The sequence below is a fragment of the Scyliorhinus torazame genome, chromosome 11 (assembly GCF_047496885.1).
Source record: "Scyliorhinus torazame isolate Kashiwa2021f chromosome 11, sScyTor2.1, whole genome shotgun sequence".
Lineage (NCBI taxonomy): Eukaryota > Metazoa > Chordata > Chondrichthyes > Carcharhiniformes > Scyliorhinidae > Scyliorhinus > Scyliorhinus torazame.
This window is the reverse complement of record NC_092717.1, coordinates 221,133,761-221,154,241: the sequence shown is the minus strand read 5'-3', so window position 1 is coordinate 221,154,241 and position 20,481 is coordinate 221,133,761. Positions and strand designations below refer to the sequence as shown.

General features: G+C 52.3%; 1 protein-coding gene across 1 annotated transcript in view; it reads right to left on the bottom strand.

Annotated features, from left to right (window-relative positions):
* LOC140386048 (protein THEMIS3-like) overlaps positions 1 to 20,481 on the bottom strand; it is a 97,886-nt gene that overhangs the window by 27,073 nt on the left and 50,332 nt on the right. The gene's annotated exons all lie outside the window — the stretch shown is intronic.

Here is a 20,481-nt window from a genome sequence, read left to right as displayed (position 1 = left end):
CGTCCCTAGTTGTCGGGCATAGGAAAGGTGGTGATGAACCTTCAGCTTGAACCGTTGCAGTCCGTGGGGTACAGGTGCACCCACGGTGCTGTTAGGCATGGTGTTCGAGGATTTATATTCAATGAAGATGGAATAATGACAATATATGTCCAAGTCGGAATGGTGTGCGGCTCGCAAGGGCTGCTGTATGTGATGATGTTCACATGTACCTGCTGGCTTTGTCCTAGATGGTGGAGGTCGTGGATTTGGGAGGTGCTGTCGAAGAAGTCGTGCAAGTTGCTGTAGTGCACACATTGTGCCAATGGTGGATTGGATGTTCCAGGTGGTAGATGGGTTGTCAATGTACTGCTTTATACTGGAAACGTCTTGAGCAGGCCTGGGAAAACTACAGTCCTCAGGCAACATCTGACACTGACACACACACACATCTGGATCTCAGAATGTAGCTCTGAATCACAGGACAGGATGAATGGTGGTTCCTAAGAGACAGGGTTTGAGCTGGAGTTCAGGTACACGTCGAAAAGTACAGCCATCGCCCCCAACCTCTTCATCCATAGTTACCGTCGGTCTGTCACAATTCCGAAACCCCAGTGTTCCTGGCAGACTTTAAGGTTGGAGGAGGAGGAGCATGAGAACATAGAACATAGAAAAATACAGCACAGAACAGGCCCTTCGGCCCACGATGTTGTGCCGAACCTTTGTCCTAGATTAATCATAGATTATCATAGAATTTACAGTGCAGAAGGAGGCCAACGGCCCATTGAGTCTGCACCGGCTCTTGGAAAGAGCACCCCACCCAAGGTCAACACCTCCACCTAACACTAAGGGCAATTTTGGACACTAAGGGCAATTTATCATGGCCAATCCACCTAACCTGCACATCTTTGGACTGTGGGAGGAAACCGGAGCACCCGGAGGAAACCCACGCAGACACGGGGAGGATGTGCAGACTCCGCACAGACAGTGATCCAAGCCGGAATCGAACCTGGGACCCTGGAGCTGTGAAGCAATTGTGCTATCCACAATGCTACCGTGCTGCCCTTAAGAACAAATAGATCTACACTATATCATTCTACCGTAATTCATGTACCTATCCAATAGCTCCTTGTAGGTCCCTAATGTTTCCGACTCAACTACTTCCACAGGCAGTGCATTCCATGCCCCCACTATTCTCTGGGTAAAGAACCTACCTCTGACATTCCCCCTATATCTTCCACCATTCACCTTAAATTTATGTCCCCTTGTAATGGTTTGTTCCATCCGGGGAAAAAGTCTCTGACTGTCTACTCTATCTATTCCCCTGATCATCCTATGAACCTCTATCAAGTCACCCCTCATCCTTCTCCATTCTAATGAGAAAAGGCCGAGCACCCTCAACCTTTCCTCGTAAGACCTACTCTCCATTCCAGGCAACATCCTGGTAAATCTCCTTTGCACCTTTTCCAAAGCTTCCACATCCTTCCTAAAATGAGGCCTTGGCACTACGTTTACCATGCATAGATCACCCGCAGAACAGGAGTGCACACGTGAAGGAGCATAGGGCAATTGTACACTCAAGATTACCTACTAGGTAACTGCAGTTCCAATGTCCCTTGTGGTTTTGCAAGAACATACAGTGGAATTTATAAACTTCAATTTATTTTTCACTTAGGTTTCTAAATTATTTTTTGAAAAATCAAGTCAACTCTAATTGTGGTATTGCATTACATGTATTGTATTGTGTTGTACATGCCTGGGCTTGTCCAGACTGGCTCCGCCTGTGGCTCCTCCCCTCGGGCTTATGTATAAAGGTGGCAAGTCTTTGCCTCCGGACCCAGTTCGCGTCCAGAGGCAGGAGGCTTGCTGTTTAGTGTATTAAAGCCTCAGTTACGTCCATCACTCGTCGTGTGTTATTGATGGTGTATCAATTTAATACACTAAACTCCTAAAGATGACTTCATCACTCAAGCCTGATCGCTTGGAACTGGACCCACAAGCAGCCGATGCTCCAGAAACGTTTGAACACTGGCTAAGCTGCTTCGAAGCGTACCTCGCATCCTTCAACAAAGACATCACGGACCTCCAGAAGAAGCAGATCCCCACACACGGGTGAGCCCAAGAGTCTTTCTCCTCATCAGGGACGCCCCCTCGCACGTGGAGGTAATAACGCTGCTAAAAGAACAATACGTGAGATCCGTTAACCAGGTATATGCTAGGCACCTCCTTGCCACGAGACGGCAATGCCCTGGGGAATCATTTGCGGAATTCCAGCGTACCTTGCGCACCCTCTGCCGGTACTGTGACTGCCGGGCGATATCGGCTACCCAGCACACGGAGCTGCTGATCAGGGATGCTTATGTCGCAGGCATGTACTCAAACTATATCCGCCAGTGATTACTAGAAGGGGGGGACACTCGGCCTCCCAGAGACAGTACAACTCTCCAACTCGCTGGAGGTGGCCTCCCAGAACATGGGGGCTTACATCTCCGACCGCGCGGCACCCTTGTGGACCTCGTGGGCGCAGCCACCAACCGACCCGGGTGCGACACAGGCCTGCGCCGCGCAGCTTCCCGCCAACACCGGAGGCTCGAGGTGCTACTTCTGCATCCAGGGTACTCACCCCAGACAACGCTGCCCGGCATGGAACGCAACTTGTAACAGCTGTGGGAAGACGGGGCCACTTCGCAAAAGCCTGTCAGGCCCGATCCCCCCCTAAATCCTCTAGGCCCAGCAGTGCTGCCTGCTGTCTGTTGGGGCTGCCCCCAGCTACCGCACCACCTGCCATGTGTGACCCATGGGCACCGCCATCTTTAATTTCAGCCGCCACGTGCGACCCACAGGGGCCACCACCTTGGACGCCATCACCGCTGCCACGCGCGACTCATGTGGGCCGCCATCTTGGGACCACTCCGCAGCCCTATCCATAACAGACGCACACTTACCATGGGTTGCGACCAACGTTCCTTTCTCCCCCCTCTACAATAATGTTGATCAGAAAGCAGCACAGCGACAATCCTGACTCAGGCCTACTATCTAACAACACTCTACCCACCAGAATGGTTATAAATCGAAAATGTGTTTTTAAAAAAAACTTGCAACTGTGTGCACATCCTATTAATTTTTAACATTATAAATTCCTGTAGCAACATTTATAATGGCACCAGAAATGAGGAATTTCAATCAAAAGGGGAGATGAAAGAAACTGAGGTTGTTTTCTGAAACCTGAGAAAGTTAAGGGAGTGTTTAATAGGAGGTGTTTAAAATCATCAAGAATATTGGATGAAGCAAATAGGGAGAAATTGTTTCTGGTGGCAGAACTGGAGGACGCAGATTGATGGTAATTGTCAATGAGGTCATCTAGGAATAAATGTGGCCGGGGGGGTCCCACTCCTCAGTGTCACTGGGAAGGCATTTGCCTTCTAATCAGCGTCCATTGATTAGCCAACAGAATATAGCCAGAGGCAGAATGTGGTTTCAGATCAGGCAGATCCACAGTAGACACGATCATCTCCCAATTCAAGAGAGCAGCAAACACCACTCTACCTCGCCTTTGTGGATCTCACTAAAACATCTGTCACTGTGTGTGGGAGAGGCCACCACCAGATACTAGAGAAAATCAACTGTCCTCCCAAGATTTGTAGTCTCATACAATCCTTCCATGATAACAAGGGTGGAATTTTCCAGTGCCAGGGATGGTAGGTATAATGCGGGGGGGTTCCTGCCAGTGTGAAATGACAGCAGGAATGTGTGCTCTCCCCATCATAGAAGGTCACGATTCCCACCAGAGGCTGTTAATCGGATGCAGAAGCAGGCCCAACTGGAATTGTCCCCCCTGTTGAATCACTCATGGGGTCAGCAGCATATGACACCAATTTGGAACATGTCCAGACCAACGTGGTATGGACATGTCGGTACTCACCTGGACATGTCGGTACTCACCTGGACATGTCGGCACTCACCTGGACATGTCGGCACTCACCTGGACATGTCGGTACTCACTTGGACATGTCGGTACTCACCTGGACATGTTGGTACTCACCTGGACATGTCGGTACTCACCTGGACATGTCGGCACTCACCTGGACATGTTGGTACTCACCTGGACATGTCGGCACTCACCTGGAAGAAGGTCTGAGGCAGCTGGGAGAAATCCGAAGATGGAAACCTCCAGGTAGCATGTACCCTGGGACACCCCGTGCTGCAGTGCGAGGGTGGAGCATCAACATGCAGATATTTCGCTGCAGGAGCTTCCAGGAGGTGGATCGTATCATTGCAGATGGATGCCTGCATGAGGAATGGTTGCGTGGTGACGATATATGCTGGGGGGGGGGGGGGGGGGGGGGGGGGGCGGGTGGACTCAGACAGGGAAGAGGGGAATGAAGAGGTCAGATGGGTGTGGAGGCCTAGAGAGAGGACAGGGGAGGAAGGGGATGAGAGAGAGGGATAGAGAGAGAGAGAGAGAGAGGGATAGCGAGAGAGAGAGGGATGCTATGGGGGATGTGGAATGGGTGAGGTGGGCTGGAGTGGTAGGGTGTGAAGAGCATGTTGTATGCAGGCAGGGTGTGCAGGTGTGAATGGGCATCGGAGAGAAGAAAGGAAAAGACTTCTGAGGAAGGCTCCCTTGATGTCAACTGATGCGACCTGGGGGACATACTGTGGGAATTGATGACAAGAAGGGATAGTGAGCGCTAAAGAGGTAGTGGAAGCCGGTAGGGTGGGAATAATGGGTGAAGGGGTGCTGAGAATTGTTGGAGGGGATACGGTATGGTAGCACAGTGGCTAGCACTGCTGTATCACAGCTCAGGGGAACCAGGTTCAATTCCAGCCTTCGGTGACTGTGTGGAGTTTACACATTATCCCCGTGTCTGTGTGGGGTTCTTCTGGGTGCTCCGGTTTCCTCCCACAGTCCAAGATGTGCAGGTTAGGTGGATTGGCCATGATAAATTGCCCCTTAGTGTCCAAGGATGTGCAGGTTTACTTGGGTTACGACGGGGGAGTGGGCTTAGGTGGGGTGCTCTTTGGGAGGGTTGGTGCAGACTCAATGGGTTGAATGGCCCCTTTCTGCACTGTAGGGATGCTATGGATGGAAAAGTGGATTCTGGGGGTCTGACAGATGAGAGGGTATGTCTATTGTAAAGGGCATGGGCTCCTCAGGAAGGTAGGGAGCATGGACATTCACCTGCGTAGGGGTGATGGGGGAGGATTGAAGTGTAGCTGTGGGAAGACCAAATGTTACACTGGTGTGGGGTGGGGTGGTCAGTAGTTATGTGAGGGCAGGGTGTGGGCCACAGGGGGAGGGGCACATCGACCGTCAATTCAACCATGACCGCTTGCAACTATCCAGAGTCTCGTGGTGGAGCTCTCGAGGTGCTGCATGAAGGTTGGGTCAGGGGTGGACAGAGTCGGCACACTCAACTGGAAAACAAAAGGGGTACCCAAGCACGTAGGACCTAGGGTATTTGAATAAAGGAGCATGTGAAGGGCAAAAGATGAGCGTACATGGGAGGTTTCTTACATTTGGCTTGCAAGTGTGGTAATATGGAACATTGAGGTGAAAGGTGAACTCAGACCAATGATATCTAAAGAGCCATCCTGAACTGCACTGTGGGCTTGATGATGCAAGGCAGGATGGTTAATTTGGCCAAGGCAAGGCTTTGCTAGAATGAGCAAATTTTGCAAAATGAATTAAATTGACGGAGTGCTTGTACTAGGAGTGAAACAGACTGTGGCTCGTTAAGAGATAATAAACAAACATGCCCCCTTCTCCCAGCTTTGGAGAATTGGTAACGGTGCTGGGGTAACAAAGCAGAGTCAAACTGGCTATGGGTGCCTCAGAAGTGAATCTTGAAATTTCTTCAAGGCGGGCGGTCTTATCAGGAGACTTTTTAATTCATTCACGGGTTGTAGGCATTGCTGGGTTAGCTGAATTGCATCCCTAATTCCCCTTCTGGCGAAGGTATGGAAAAGGACAGATGTAATTGAAAACCAATAAAATGGGCTAATATCAGGTTTTACCTGTTTACGGTATAAGGTCAGAACCAAAACCAGTGCGAAGAAAGAACACACAAAGACATCTTTGCAGTGGTTAGAGTGACTTGGTCAGTCGCTCCATGGATGGCTCATCAGTGTGCCGACCCCCCAGGACAGACTCCGGCTTTCAGGGAAACTAACCGGCATTACTGTGAGTATGTACTATTGCTTAGTGGTTAAATAAAGGTGTACCATATTTAGTGGAACAATATCTAAGTCATCTGCCATTGATAACTAGAATAGAGGATACAACTTTTAAGCTAGCACGAAGGACATACAGATTGGGCAAGGGAAGAATGAGGATCAAAGGGCATTGCTGGACTATGGGGAGGATGGGCAAGCATGGAGGTTAGTGAGCTTTAGGGGGCATAAAAAGAATGTTGGAAATGTTGTGTTATGTACTCTGGGATAACACAGGCTGCAACTTGATGCAGCTTTGACCAAAAGATACTCCAGACTTTGAAGTAAGTTCAATGTGATTTATTGAACCATTAGCACAGTTCTCTATGAGTTCGACTCTCCTGCTAATCTTGCTATAGTAACTCAGTCTAACTAACCAGTCTGCTCTAAACTACGTGATGGGTGTGATGCTTCTGATCTGCCCTGTCCTACTCTCTTAGGTGTCGCCTGTGGAATAGAGACAGAGCATGTGTGCCCTGTCCTTATATATGGGTTGTGGGGCTTCTGGGTGCGGCTATGCAGAGCTAGGTCACATGTTCGGTAGCTCCCGCTTGGAACGGACTTTTGGGCTCTTTACAGGGCCCCCACGGCATTTGTTTGACATTTCCCGGTGTGGGAAGAAGACTGCAACATTCCCCCGACAGTGTCCCCCAGGAATGGTATGTCTCTTGGTTACCAGACCCGGCAGAAACAGTAAAAGATTTGGCTTTAACTGCAGGATAAACAAAGCCTCTGCCAGCATGCAGGCGGGGGAAGGGCAAGCTTAAAGCTGCAAGCTGACTTGAGGGCCTTTATTAAAGGTGAATTCTAGCAGCAGAGGAAACAACTGTGAAAAGATCTACCAAGGCCATTGAAGAAGCGGGGATGAGGCTTCCGGTGGCGGCCATGGAGGAGTAGGTCACGCATTCGGCAGCTCCCGTCTGGAACGGACTCTCAGACCTTTTTCAGGAGTTTCCACAGACTTTTTGTGGCAGATTGATGAAGTGAACACTGCCAAAAGGATTCCCTCTCGAGACTTCCGGTTGCGGCAATGTCGCACATTCGGCGGCTCCTGCAAAAACTGACTTCTGGGCTCTTTTCAGGGCCCCCAAGGGCACTTTTTCGACGTTTCCCGGTGTGGGAAGGAGTTAATAATAGCTCCCTGTCAGTATATGGCTTTAACTAGGAGCGGGGCAACAAAAAAGGTGGTGGTGGACCAGAAGGGGGAGGGAAGAAGGACAAAATGGCGGCGGGTGGAGACCAGGCAGCGTGGAGGCAGTGGGCGGAGGAGCAACAGGAGGGTATCCAGCGCTGCCTCAGAGAGATTAAAGCGGACCTGCGAGAGCCGATGAAGACTTCTATTGATAAGCTGCTGGAAACACAGACGGCCCAGGGGGTGGCGATCCGAGAGGCTCGACAAAAGATCTCTGACAATGAGGACGAGATCTTAGGCCTGGCGGTAAAGGTGGAGGCGCAAGAGGCGCTCCACAAGAAATGGCAGGAGCGGTTCGAGGAGATGGAGAATCGGTCGAGGTGGAAGAATCTGCGGATTCTGGGCCTCCCGGAGGGGCTGGAGGGGCTGGACGTGGGGGCCTATGTGGTCACCATGTTGAACTCGCTGATGGGAGCGGGGTCCTTCCAGGGGCCCCTGGAGCTGGAAGGGGCCCATAGAGTGTTGACGAGGAGGCCCAAGACTAACGAGCCTCCGCGGGCGGTGCTGGTGCGATTCCATCGGTTCGTCGATCGGGAGTGTGTGCTCAGGTGGGCCACGAAGGAGAGCAGCAGCAGGTGGGAGAACACGGAGGTTCGGATATATCAGGACTGGAGTGCGGAGGTGGCGAAGAGGAGGGCCGGGTACAATCGAGCGAAGGCGGTGCTGCACAGGAAGGGGGTGAAGTTTGGCATGTTGCAGCCGGCGTGACTGTGGGTTACCTACAAGGACCGGCACCATTATTTTGAGTCTCCGGAGGAGGCGTGGGCCTTTGTTCAGGCCGAGAAGCTAGACACAGACTGAGGGTCAGGATGGGCGATTGGGAACTGCGGTGGATATGTTATGCCTATTTTTGGTTCAGGGGTGGGGAGGGGGGACTTTGCATTGTTTTGGGTTTCTTTTTCTCTGTGTTTTTCTCTTCCGGGTTGGGGAGGGTGGATGGGGCGGGTTGGGCACTGTTTTGGTTGGTGGCGGGGCCTGGTAGGTGGAGAGCGCGGGCTTTTTTCCCGCACTGAAGACTGGGGGGGCCGGGCCGGGGCGGGGAAGCGAGGATTGTTTCCCGCGCTTTGAACGGAGGGGGGAGGGGGAGAGCCTGTGGAAGGGGAGCGGGAGAGGAGGGTGTACCACACAATGGGAGGAGTCGAACGGGAGGTGGGAGTGGCCGGGGCCAGCAGGAATCAGCTGACTTGCGGAAGTGCAATGGGGGGAGTAAACCAGCTAGGATGGGTCCTAGCCCGGGGTGGGGGTGGGGGGGCATCGAGTTGCTGCTGCTAAGGTCAAGGAGGTGCTGGAGCGAGTGGGGGGGGGGGGTCGAGACGGGGGTATGCCACTGTGGGGAACGGGCCCGGTGTGGGGTGCGGGCGCGTGGCTGGTCGAGGAGGGGTCATGGCTAGTCGGCGGGGGAGGGGGGCGGGTAGCCCCCGATCCGGCTGATAACCTGGAATGTAAGGGGACTGAATGGGCCGGTTAAGCGGGCCCGCGTGTTCGCGCACCTGAAGGGGCTCAAGGCGGATGTGGTTATGCTCCAGGAGACACACCTGAAGGTGGCAGACCAGGTAAGACTGAGGAAAAGGGTGGGTAGGTGAGGTGTTTCACTCGGGGCTAGATGCCAAAAATCGAGGGGTGGCGATCTTGGTGGGAAAGAAGGTGTCATTCGAGGCATTGAGCATTGTGGCAGATAATAGCGATAGGTACATAATGGTAAGTGGTAAGTTGCAGGGAGAGAGGGTGGTACTGGTCAATGTGTATGCTCCGAACTGGGACGATGCGGGTTTTATGCGGCGTATGTTGGGCTGGATCCCAGACTTGGAAGTGGGGGGGCCTGATAATTGGGGGAGACTTTAACCCGGTGTTGGGTCTGGCACTGGATCGCTCCAGGTCTAGGACGGGTAGGAAGCCGGCGGCGGCTAGAGTGTTGAGGGGATTTACGGACCAAAGGGGTGGACCCTTGGAGATTTGCAAGGCCAGGGGCACTCACCAATGAGAGCACACGCACTATAAAAACAGGGGACACTACAGTTCCCGCCCATTCCAGCAGCAGCCAGCTCAGAGCACCGAGCTCAGAGCCTGCCACTCAGACATTCACCATGTGCTGAGTGCATCACCCAGATAATAATAGGACAGGGTCCACAGATTAGCTGGTAATGCACATACCCAAGTTAGCAGTGTGCTGTTACAGTTAAGTAGTTAATAAAATTGAGTTACACCATCTCCAGCTGTGTTGGATCGTTTGTACATCAGAACACCCAACACGACATGATACCAGAAGTGGACGCAAGCCAGCGCCTGTGAGACCTACCTGCAACGTTTCAGCAATCCGCCGTTCTGCACCATGGAGAACATCAACCCGCCGCCGCCGCTCCGAATCGCTGGCAATCTCGGGATCAATTGGAAACTGTTCAAGCAGCGTTACCAACTCTTCCTCGAGGCCACAGAGAGGGAGAATGCATCGGACACCAGGAAGATTGCCCTTCTTCTCTCCACGGAGGCACAACACGCCATCCACACCTTTAACTCCCTTAAATTTACGGACAGCGAGGACAAAACCAAATACAAGACGGTGCTCCTGAAGTTCGACAAACACTTCAGCGTTGAAGTAAACGAGAGCTTCGAGAGGTACCTGCGCCAGCAGCTCCTTCGGGTCAAGCTACTCACCCTGGCGACTGCCGTCGAGACCTGCGTCCTGCATGAGAACGCCACCAGCCGGTACTCACACTTCCAGGCAGCTGAAACGGCGCGACACGGGCCCCACGAGGCGGAGCGGGTCCAGACGATCGAGTACCTCCCAGGCCGCGGCCTGGAGAAGGTCGGCCATTTCACGCGCTGAGGCCTCACGCACACGCGCCAACAGAGGGGACGCTGACGCAGAGGAACGCGATGAGCAGGCGTGCACTACGCAAGACCGCGCATGCGCGGTGGCGCAATGAACGCACTGACGTCACGACGTGCGGCAACTGTGGCTCCGCCCATTTAAAGCGGCAATGTCCTGCCAAAGCACGACAATGCCTACGCTGTGGCAGGTTGGGCCACTATGCTGCCTGCTGTCAAGCAGCTCACCCTGCCAACTCGTACCCGTTTAGCCAGCCTCGCAGAAACGTTCGGGCACTTCAACCCACGTCCACCGAGTCCGATCCCGACGTCACATAGACCAGAGACACTGAGGACAGGGAGCCCTTCCGCATTGCTGTCATCAACAAGAACAAGCTTTCCCCGAGTCGAATGCACCAGCCACTGTCAGTGTACAGCATTGATCCGGGCGACGAGTGGTGTGCCACCCTGACGGTCAACCGATCCCAGATCAGATTCCGCCTGGACACTGGTGCCTCCGCCAATCTCCTCGCATGGTCAGCATTCCAGACCCTGAAGGTTAAACCACCTATTCTGCCATCCAACTGTCAACTCGTTGACTATAATGGCACCGTCATCCTCGCCACGGGGTCGTGCCAGCTCAAAGTGACACACAACTCACGTAAAGCCATACTACCATTTGAAATTGTGGGCTCCTCAAAGGACTCCATGCTAGGCGCACAGGTGGGCAAAATTCTCCACCTCGTTTGACGTGTACACTCTCTCTCTCCAGAAGGCACGTCCGATTTCCCAGATGCAGACTTTAGGGCGCAGCTCAACTCAATCCTCATGCACAACCAGAATGTTTTCGAGGGCATAGGCACACTGCCCTACACATACAAAATCCGCCTTAAACAGGAGGCCACCCCGGTAGTTCACGCACCTCGCAGGGTCCCAGCACCCCTCAAGGACCGCCTCAAGCAGCAGCTGCAGGACCTTCAGGACCAAGGAGTGCTTTCCCGGGTAACAGAGCCGACTCCATGGGTCAGCTCCATCTGTATAAACCCGAAAGACTTAAATCGCAACATAATGTGGGAACACTACCCCATACCCAAACGTGAGGAGATCACGTGCGAGATGGCTCGGGCAAAAATATGCACCAAACTTGATGACTCAAAGGGCTTCTGGCAGATTCAATTGGATCAGTCCAGCAGGAAGCTGTGCACCTTCAACACTCCATTTGGCAGATACTGCTACAATAGGATGCCATTTGGCATCATATCGGCCTCTGAAGTGTTCCATCGCATCATGGAACAGATGATGGAGGGCATCGAAGGGGTGCGCGTCTATGTAGACGACGTCATTATTTGGTCCATCACACCGCAGGAGCACATCAGTCGCCTCCAGCGCGTCTTTAAACGGATACGGGACCAGGGCCTGCGTCTTAACCGAGCCAAGTGCTCTTTTAGACAAACCGAGCTGAAGTTCCTGGGGGACCACATCTCTCAGTTGGGGGTGCGGCCGGATGCCGACAAGGTGTCAGCCAACATGGCCATGCAGAAGCCCACAGACAAGAAGGCTACGCTTTCTCGGAATGGTTAACCTCCTGGGGAAGCTCATCCCCAACCTTGCTTCCCACACGACAGCTCTCCGGCACCTTGTCAGGAAGACAACTGAATTCCAGTGGCTTCCCACCCACCAGCGTGAATGGGAGGAGCTCAAGGTCAAGCTCACCACCGCCCCGGTACTGGCGGTTTTCGATCTTGCAAGGGAGACGAAAATCTCGACTGACGCCAGCCAGTTCGGCATTGGGGCGGTCCTCCTACAACGGGATGACGCCTCATCATGGGCCCCAGTCGCCTATGCGTCGCGGCCATGACCCCCACAGAGCAGTGCGATGCGCAGATTGAAAAGGAGTGCCTAGGCCTGTTGACTGGCGTTGACAAGTTCCACGACTATGTGTATGGCCTTCCCCAGTTCAATGTGGAGACTGACCATCGCCCGCTGGTTGGCATCCTTCAAAAGGACCTCAATGATATGACCCCTCGCCTCCAGCGCATTCTGTTCAAACTCCGGAGGTATGACTTTCAACTTGTCTACACCCCGGGTAAGGACCTCATCATAGCAGACGCTCTGTCCAGGGCAGTCAACACGCCGTCCGACCCTGAGGGGTTTGTTTGCCAAGTCGACGCACATGTAGCCTTCACTTCTGCCAATCTGCCGGTCACTGATGCACGCCTGGCCCACATTCGACCTGAGACTGCGGCCGACCCCCTTCTGCAACGTGTGATGCGCCACATGATGGACAGATGGCTCAAGGGCCAATGCCCACAGTTTTACAACGTTCGGGACGACTTGGCAGTCGTTGATGGTGTCCTACTGAAGCTGGGCTGCATCGTGATCCCACACAGCATGCGCCGGCTTGTTTTAGAACAACGGCACGAAGGCCATCTCGGCGTTGAGAAGAGTCGGCGGAGGGCCCGAGGGGCTCTGTACTGGCCGGGAATCAGTGAGGACATTGCTAACACTGTGCTCAATTGCCCCACCTGTCAGCGGTTTCAGCCGGCACAACCCCGTGAGACCCTTCAGCCCCATGACCTCAGTTGGTCACGTCCCCCTGGTCGAAGGTGGGTGTGGACCTGTTCCATGTGCTCGGCAGGGACTACATAGAATTTACAGTGCAGAAGGAGGCCATTCAGCCCATCGAGTCAAAATATATATATATATATATATTTAAATTTAGAGTACCCAATTCTTTTTCTTTCCTTAAAGGGGCAATTTAACATGGCCAATCCACCTACCATGCACGTATTTGGGTTGTGGGAGTGAGACCCACGCAGACAGAGGGGGAATGTTCAAACTCCGGGGCCGGGATCGAACCTGGAACCTGGGCGCCGTGACGCAGCAGCGCTAACCACTGCGCCGCCACCAGCTGCCACGTCATCATCATCGACTACTTTTCCAGCTATCCCGAGGTCATACGCCTGCACGACACCACGTCATCGGCTGTCATCCGAGCCTGCAAAGAGACCTTTGCTCGCCACGGCATTCCACTCACCGTATGTCAGACAATGGCCCCTGCTTTGCGAGTCAGGAATGGTCTTCCTTCGCCAGCTCATACAACTTCACACACGTGACGTCCAGTCCTCTGCATCCTCAGTCGAATGGCAAAGCAGAAAAGGGCGTCCATATCGTTAAAAGGCTCCTCTGCAAGGCTGCTGATGCAGGATCTGACTCCTGCCTCGCCTTGCTGGCCTATCGCTCGGCCCCACTGTCCACGGACCTACGCTGGCCCAGCTGCTTATGGGTCGCACCCTCAGGACCACTGTGCCATCTATTCACGTCCCAGACCTCGACCATGCTCCGGTACTTTGGCGGATGCAGCAACAGCGTGAGCAACAAAAGGTGACACATGATGCTCGGACGACTGATCTTCCTGCCCTGGCGCCTGGAGATAATGTCCGCATACACCTTCCGGAGGGCGGCTGGTCGGCAACCGCTGAGGTTCTCTGACAGATAGCTCCCCGCTCGTTCCTGGTTCGTCTGCCTGATGGCTCTATTCGCCGCCGCAATCGGTGTGCCCTTCGTCTGGTTCCGCGCTCGCTACGTGATCCTGCACAGGTGCCACGCCCTCCTGTTGTCCCAGCAATGGACTTTGTTGGCCTTCCGGACACCCTGCATCCCCCTCACTCGACCGTGGCCCGGCCCGTTCCTCAGCCGGTGGATCCTGACCCACCCTTGAGGCGGTCAACCCGAATTCATCGTCCACCTGAGAGACTTAATTTATGAACCTTTTCATATTGGACTCACTGACTTGTTCTGACATACTGTTTCAGATTTTTTGCCATACTGTTTAAGATTTTGTTATTGTTTGTTAATGACATTGGTTTCGTTCTTGGTGTAACATAGTTAGTTTCTGCACCTGGCACCTTCCTGTGTATATAGTATAGCCACATGTACATATTGTTGTAAATATTGCACACACATGATTAGATGCACTCACCACACTTCTTTATTTATTATCATGTAGGCACATATTCTTTGCGAAAAGGGGGGGATGTCATGATATTTAGATCAACATATCATGGTGCAATCAAACACACACTGATGGACATGCAGTAGCACCAACCAACACACAAACAACATCGCATCCAATCTCCAGTGAGAGCACATGCACTATAAAAACAGGGGACAATACAGTTCCCGCCCATTCCAGCAGCAGCCAGCTCAGAGCACCGAGCTCAGAGCCTGCCACTCAGACATTCACCATGTGCTGAGTGCCTCACCCAGATAGTAATAGGACAGGGTCCATAGATTAGCTGGTAATGCACGTACCCAAGTTAGCAGTGTGCTGTTACAGTTAAGTAGTTAATAAAATTGAGTTACACCATCTCCAGCCGTGTTGGATTGTTTGTACATCAGAACACCCAACATGACAGAACAGGCCCCGGAAATTGCAGGGTAGCCCAAGGAGAGAGCAGTCACCGATGGAGAGGTTGGCCGGCGCCAGAGAGGTGAGGGTCCACTGCCCCTTCATTCAGATGACCTGTCTCAAATGAGTTGTTCATGTCAGACAAAATGATCTTTCCCTCTGACTGACGACATGTCCATTGTCTCACAGGATCACTGTCTGATGGGGCCGGGCCATCCGGAGTCTTGCCTCCACCCCCCCGCCATGCAAGAAAGCAACCTCGGAGGAGAGCTCTGAGGAGACCACTATCGAGGCATCACTGCTGTCACCCCCACCAGCCACCAATGCAGAGACACACACTTCGGTGGGGACATTAGTGGACAGGCTTTAGGGCACAATTTGGTCAACACCCCACAGCTACTGATGCCCATCAGATGGAGACAGGACCATCCAAGGGAATCTCCAGTTGGAGATCTGCTGGATCCCAGGATGCAGCTGGGTCCAGGCCAGCTCCGGATAAGTTATTTCAGAGCCGATGTAGATGATAGTACACAGCCGTGAGATTCAGTAAGGGTTTTCAGTGACATACCAGCAACTGCAAGGCCGATTAGATGGATCCAAAGGAGATGATGCCGACAATGCATGGCACCGTGGCATCATGGATTGAGCCAACGGGCACAGCCTCGTCCTAGGATAAGAGGGCCTCCCTGGTCCTCCTGGCATGTTGGACCCTTGCCGCCACCTGTCCTCCATCCTCTGTCTCCTCCTCGAGCTCATCCTCCAGCTCCGCCTGGGACCATCTCATTATCCTCATCCTCCTCTTCAGACGAGGCCATGTCCTTCTGCCTCCTCCCAGTCCTGCTCCTCCTCATTCTCCCCCTCCAGCATGTCGACCCAATGCTGTGCCAGATTGTGGAGGGTTCAGCAGATCACCACAAAGCGAGAGATCCCCCGTGGGGGTCTGTAGGGCACCACCAGAGTGGTCAAGGCATTGGGACCACATTTTCAGCAGCCCAATGCGCTGCTCAAAGACAGCACGGGTGGCAATGTGGGCCTCATTGTATCAGGTCTCCTCCTCGGAATCAGGCCTCCGCACCAGCATCATTAGCCATGTCCCCCACAAGCCAACCCGTCATCCTAGGGTGGTCCTCTAAGACACTGGGGATCTCCGAGTGCCCCAGGACATAGATGCCATGCACACTCCCAGGGTAGCCACACAAATATGCATGATTCAGAGGCAGTGGTCGCACAGGATCGGAACATTCAGGGAATGGACCCCCTTCCTGTTAATAAAGGGCACTCCCTGATGCCCAGGTGCTCGCATTGCGACATGCATGCCATCGATCACTGACTGTACCTGGGGCATCCCTGCAAATCCTGCAGCTTGGCCATCTTGGTGGGCCTGGTCCAGCTAGAGGGTGATATTTTCGGCCGCCCAGGCATAGAGACCATCTGTCACCTCCAGGATGCACCTGTGGGCGGAAGATTGAGATATTCCACACAGGTCCCTGCTTGAGCTCTGGAATGACCTGGTGGCATAGAAGCTGAGGGCAGCAGTGACCTTCAGGGCCACTCGGAGGGGGTGTCCATGTCCATGAAGATGTGGCATAGGCGCCGCAACATCTCACTGCTGACATGCAGTCTTCTGCGGCACATGGTGTCCATCAACTCATTGAATGACCAACGACGTCTGTACACCTTGGGTCGAAACTGGCCTCCCCTTCTGGATCCCTACTCAGCCTGTTGGCCGGCCGGGTATTAAGTGTGTGTAGCGTTCCCCCACACATGAGGTGCTGCCTCCAGCCTGAATTGTGGCTGCTGCCTTCTATGGTGTCTACCCACCTCCACTGACACAAGCAACATGAGGGCAGCCTCCGCGGGATTCACACCAGCAAACATAGTTATATCTGGAAGAAATTGGAGAAGGAGAGAGACTGAAAATACCTCAGGGCTTCCATCCTGGGACCAAGCCTCCCCACCTTTACAAAGAACAATAAAGCACAGGGACAGGTCCTCCAAGCCTGTGCTGATCATGATGCATGTTTAAACTAAAACTTTCTGCACTTCCCAGATCCTTATCCCTCTAATCCCATCCTTTTCATGTATTTGTCAAGATGCCTCTTAAACGTCGCTGTCATATCTGCTTCTACCTGTGAGGAACTGCACTTGGATACACTTCCAGCAGATGTAGTTGTCTGGAACACTGGAGCGTCACATAACTCCCACATCTCACAGGTGAAGCACTTTACCCCGGTGACTGACATTTTAGCACTAATTGATTAATCAATTTAATAAGTATTTATTTTAAGTTAAGTTACAATTAACTATATGGTCCCTCACGCTAGATTTCTACAATAAATATTAAATGCGAAATACACTCACCTCCACCCTCTGGTTTAGTTACCCCTCTACTTAGTTAATTAATTAGGTTTAGTTAGTTTTTCAAATTTCCTTTTCAAATTTAGTGTAGATTGCCTACCAGCCAAACAGGTCACAGCGTTACAATGATGCTACATTTTCAGATTATTCCGACTTTCCCGAGATAAGTTACTTTATATACTCACCGCTCCAATCGTCCGCCCTCCGAGACTGATCCCTGGAAACCGTGACTGTCCTGCACTCTCAGAGTGCCATCCAGCGAGCCAGTTGTGCTGGCAAACCTTGCACTGCACACTCAACCCATGCCACAGAGACTCTAGACCCCAGATCTCTAACGGGAACATTAGGGCGGACGTGCTCCAATGCCTTCCGCTCACCCACAGAGGATGAGGATCCACAGTTGTGAAGCCTAGCAGCTGCATCTATGGTGCTGACGCTCCTAGAGTACAGGCACGTTGTTCAGGCATCAAAGCTTGCTGGACATGAGGTGCGCTAATCATCCTCTCAGGCATGGCACGTGTGCCCTCGAGGAGGCACTTGAGAGTTGAGGAGCGTGAAGTGTTCTCACAACTAATAAGACTAATTCCGCATTTGAAATCTGCTCACAGACAGAGGAATTTCAGGATAGCAGTCGCAGCCTTTCTCCTGGAAGAGTTTGGTAGGACAGACAGGCAGAAGCTGTGGTAGCCCCTGTTATGGGTCTCCACTATATTTACAGGTGGTTTGAAGGCCTCACAGACGCAAAGCCCCTCATCCACCCCCAGCCCAGGTAATGCTTCAGTCCCCTGACCAAGCCCAACTCCCCTGACGAGTCCCCCAATCCCCCCCCCCCCAACTCCCCGACCACTGGGGCAGAATCTCCCATGCCCAGGAGCTGCATGCCCCACAAGGACAAGATCCAGATCACGCCAGGTGGAGCGAGTCGGGTGACTCGCAATCGGCCTGGCGTGGAGCCCGATTTGAGACTCTCGCAAGATTCACCCGAATCCGCACCTGGGGCAACACCGTTGCTTTTGGATTGCATTGGATCTGTTTATTGTCACGTGTACCGAGGTACAGTGAAAAGTATTTTTCTGCGAGCAGCTCAACAGATCATTAAGTACAGGAGAAGAAAAGGGAATAAAAGAAAATACATAATAGGGCAACACAACATATACAATGTAACTACATAAGCACTAGCATCAGATGAAGCATACAGGGTGTAGTGTTAATGAGGTCAGTCCATAAGAGGGTCATTTAGGAGTCTGGTGACAGTGGGGAAGAAGCTGTTTTTGAGTCTGTTCGTGCGTGTTCTCAGACTTCTGTATCTCCTGCCCAATGGAAGAAGTTGGAAGAGTGAGTAAGCCGGGTGGGAGGGATCTTTGATTTTGCTGCTCGCTTTCCCCAGGCAGCGTGAGGTGTAGATGGAGTCAATGGATGGGAGGCAGGTTCGTGTGATGAACTGGGCGGTGTTCACGACTCTCTGAAGTTTCTTGTGGTCCTGGGCCGAGCAGTTGCCATACCGTTGCTGAATCAAGCCCTCCGTTTCCCAACAGTCGGCTCCATTCCCCTCCCTGGGAATTATCTCAGGGTTAACCAGACCATCCATAACCTTGATCTCGCATTTTAAACCGTAGATAAACTTCCGACGAAGCCCGCCTACTTTCACATCAGTCCAATCATGCAATTCTATCTCAACATCAACTCAACGGCTACTGAAATCATTGTGACCGGTGACCTCTGGGCTTGATTATTGCAACACAGTCTTGGCTGCCCTCCCACATTCTACCCTTTGTAAACTTAAGCTGTTTCAGAGCTAAGTTGCCTGGATCCTAACTTGCAGTAAGTCTTGTTCACCCACTCGCTGTGTGCTTGTTGACCTCTTTTGGTTTCTAATTGATCTGCACCTCAATTTGAAAATTCTCATCCTTGCTTACAAATCCCGCATGACATGTTGCTCTCCATCTCTGATACCTCCCCGCGGTCCTACACCTCTGCGTCCTTCCAATTCTGGCCTTTTGCACATCCTGATTTTAGTCTGTCTCTGGAGTTCTTTCCCGAGACCTCTCTTCCTCCTGAAGACACTGATTAAAACCTAACTCTGGGGCCAAGCTGTTAGTCATTTAACCTAACATTTCGTCCTGTGTCTCAGTGATATTTTCATTGGTAACGCTGAAGCATCTTGGGACATTTTGCTACTTTTCAGGTGCTATATAAATTTATGTTTTTGGGGACTGGCTGCACCACAGGAAAGTTGCCCTGTGCAGAAAGCCCATTGGCTAAAAGTTTAACTATTGCTTTGAGAACCTCCTTGTGACTGAAGTGCAGAATTTTACATAAGTGTTTGTGATATTTGAAGTACTAGTCTCCTCTTTTAGTTGGACTTAATTTTTATATACTAGTGCAGTGGACAAAATCATTTTCTTTGGCACATCTGTTCTCCTACAGCTATCGGCTGAGTGTATCTGGTATTAATAAAGAACATTAAAACATGACAACAACCACAATTGTCGTTAACATTGGAATGTTGCTGCAAAATGTCAGTAGGTGTCAGCAGAGGATCACAGGCCAGACGGTGTAGTTCTGCAGTTGTGTAACAAATCAGCTGTTTGAAGAAGCACAAAGAAAATCCTGCGCTTCATATTCTCTTACATATTAGGAGCCACAGAAAAAAATGACTGTATTTTAAAGCAAAGAAAGAAAGCCGCAGCCTGCAAGGCAGCCGTGCAGCTGCGCACACCGCGGACTGCCCACTGTGAACTTGGGGCCACAGGTCGTATGGGTCTCTCCCCAGGGCACCCCCCTAGGTGCCCTCTGCCCCCAGCCGACCCATCAGTGGAATGGACGAGCTCCAGCGCAACCAGTGCCATCTTGTTGGCTGGGATGAGAGTGTGTGTGTGTGTGTTGTGAAGTATGTATGTGCAGCTGCAGCTTGTCAGCCTCCCGAGTGTCAAGAACCTCCAGTCAGAGCGAGATGCGCTGACTGAACAAACCGCTGTCACTTTTCCATCCTTCACGCCCTGGGCTCAATTGCTTCAGAACCTCAGGAATTCCGAAAGTTTTATAGTCGATAAAGTGCTTCCGAAGTGCAGCTACTGTTTCTATTGCAGGAAGGACGGCATGATCCTTCCAGCAGGGTTGTGCCAATGGCTAGATAATCTGTTTCAGTGATCTTACCTGGGGGTCATGTATTGGTTCCTCACCTTTATATTCCAATAGAGAACCATGGGGGAGGTGGTGGATTTTACATCAACCAGGTTAGGGCCAAGCTTGAACTCTTCAATGGAAAGATTGCACCTTCAACAGTCCGGTAGTCCCGCAGTGGGGTTAGCTCGGTTGGCCGGACAGCTGGTGCCTGTGATGCGGAGCGACACCAACGGGTTCAATTCAATACCGGCTCAGGTTATTCATGGAAGGCCCCGCCACCTCGACCTTGCCCCCTACCTGAGGAGTGGTGACCCTCGGGTTAAATCACCACCAGTCAGCTATCTCCCTCTCTCAAAAGGAGAGAGAGCAGCCTCTGGGACTGTGGTAAGTATTTGCATTT